This window comes from Etheostoma spectabile, chromosome 2, assembly GCF_008692095.1.
Source record: "Etheostoma spectabile isolate EspeVRDwgs_2016 chromosome 2, UIUC_Espe_1.0, whole genome shotgun sequence".
Lineage (NCBI taxonomy): Eukaryota > Metazoa > Chordata > Actinopteri > Perciformes > Percidae > Etheostoma > Etheostoma spectabile.
In genome coordinates this window covers 11,963,562-11,966,308 of record NC_045734.1, presented here as the reverse complement: position 1 = coordinate 11,966,308, position 2,747 = coordinate 11,963,562, and positions in this window count along the sequence as shown.

Here is a 2,747-nt window from a genome sequence, read left to right as displayed (position 1 = left end):
ATCTGAAGCGTTTGGAGAGTTTTCAGAGCACCATGGAGAGAAAAGCGAGCGAGCGAGCGGGACGGGGGCATTAAATCCAATTACTTCACTGTGCACTTTTTACACTTTTTATGTGTTTGTCCTTTGAAATATGGAGGGACTTGTGTGCTGTTGCTTTTTTTAACTGAATAAAATACTGGAAGTTTTTGCTGTGGCGACTTTGTAACGCCAAGTGTTGCGTCAGTAGGTCAAACGATGCGTAAGGATTTAATGTGCATCTGCAATGTGAAAATTGTATTTCCTAGTTCAAATATTTCATTAAATGGTCTGACTACTATCGGATTTTATAAATACCCTTTGATATATTTATATTTCTTAAGACACTACCTATCCACATTTTTACATTCTATTTTCATATTTATCTTTTGTCAACCATTATGAAATGGTGCCAATGTTGCTTTGTTTTAAAAACTACTTGTATTTTGGGAGTAGTTGTTTTATGAGCAATATTATTCATTATATATAGGCCACATAACTAAATTGCCATACAAGATATTATACATATATTATATACATTACTGCTTGAATTTGAGTGAGAGGATTGGTGCAATGATTTTTAGATTTTTATTTATATCTGATATAATTATATGGTCTAATTAGCCCTCATAAGCAGTAATGTGCAGTAAGTTATAGTAGAATATTTAGTTACATAATGAGTCACTGCTGTATACTCTATTAATAAAAATAACTTTCTCAGGTCATTAAATGATGCACAGCATAGCTAAACACAAAAACAACACAGTTAACATTTAGATGCAACACTAGTTTTAAGGAGTAGGCGTCACTGATATGAGACCATATAGAAATAATGTGGGCATACGCATTGTGTTTTTCCTTTCTGTAGATAGATCTGATGCAACTGGCTGAATAAAACCAGGATATGAATCACATATATTTTTAGTTTTAGCATCTTTGAAGCATTATTCACTCTCTGGCTGCACATTCAGGTAGACTGGTCCTGTTAGTGCGTGATGTCACTAACTGTGTTTATTTTGTAGGCCTATGCTACACAGCAGCCAGTCTAATGCACCACTGTTAATTTATCATGCAGCCCAGAGCAAGAAAATATTCAGATCCGTTAAAAGTTTAAATGAACTGAAAACCATCAGTTGAGAGCTGAGGTGTGAACAAGAAACTGAAGATAGCAGATCACTTGTCCTTAATGTGTGTGATATTTACGAAACGTTTACACTAGGCTACTAATGCACACGTTTGATGCATACGGTTTACGGTTGTACCTAAATCCTGCAGCTTTGGGTTCTGCGTGAAAAACAAACAAACACAACTAATCGGCTGCTTTAATATTTTATTGCAAGTGTGTCTGACAAGTGAATTTGAGGTGACTTAATCGGTCGTTTACATGTCTATTTTGAATCTCTGGTGGTAAACAATCCTCCATCCAAGACTAGCGTGTGTTTGTGTGTGTGTGTGTGTGTGTGTGTGTGTGTGTGTGTGTGTGTGTGTGTGTGTGTGTGTGTGTGTGTTGTCAGGCGCTGCGCGCTGACCCGTGGTGACCTCAGAGGGTCCCGGACACAATCCTTTGGCTTGGTGCGCCACCCTCCGCCTGAACGGGAGCAGTTCACACGGTCCCCGTTGAGCCAGCTGGGTTCACTCTACATGGTTCAGCAGCTACAGGGCCCTTTGGAAAACCAAATACAGCAGCAACCGATGCTGAAGATTTAATTATTAAAGCGTGTAAACATGCAAGAAAAAGTATATTATATTCCTCTCATAAGATATGTAGTAATATTATAGTGCTTGCCCAGAAAGTAAAAGTAGTATAAATCACTATAAACTCCTTAAATATCAATCACAATGATTTTTGCACCTAAGAAGATGAAAAAAGCAATTATATAAACTTACTTTTTATCCTCCAAACTCCAAACAAATTACTTCTTAAAAATAACTGAAATGCGATACACTAATGTTTAGTGGGCCTATTTTCAATATTTAAATGTTTCTGAAAGGATTTCAATTCTTTTAAAGGGCGTTTACAAATTAAAGCTTTTCGATGCTCTCTTTGTAAAGTGTAAAACGGCTCCCTCTAGTGGTCCATTTTGGAAAGTTAAGTGGTCCGTTCACTGAACGATATTTTAGAGATGAGAATCTACACATACTGTACTTGTTACAGTTTTATACACAATGCAGATACAAACAGACTTCTGCAAACTGTTATCTCCTTTAAACTATATAGAACTGTCAACTAGGCCTTCAGTAAACGTATTACATTAATGCAGATATTAGAGCAGGAATTTGATGTGTCAGACAACCAAAGCTATCTCTACAGGGGAATTTATTCAGTGACATTTTAAATCATGGATTAAATAAATCATATAACTCACATCTGACAATCAGAAGTTTAACTATAGTATAAAAGATTTGAGAGATACTATAATACTGGTCCTGACACAGTTTAGGATATGATTTGAAAATGTGATTTGGGGGTTGCAGCCTGCTGTAAGGTTTATAGCTAACAACAATCTTAGTCTAAATCCAGATAAAACTGATAGACGAAATAGACTTTAGATCTTCTATGCGTAACCAATGATCTTCCTGACAAAGAAAACAGAGTAGGGATTTCCAAGATGTGTGGAGAAAGGAAGAGCTAACACTCCAGCAACACTAGTATAAAACTTTATTTTGACGTGTTGGTCTTACAATAACGTTTTCATAATGAAAAAACACACTTAATACGTTTTAAACTCAGT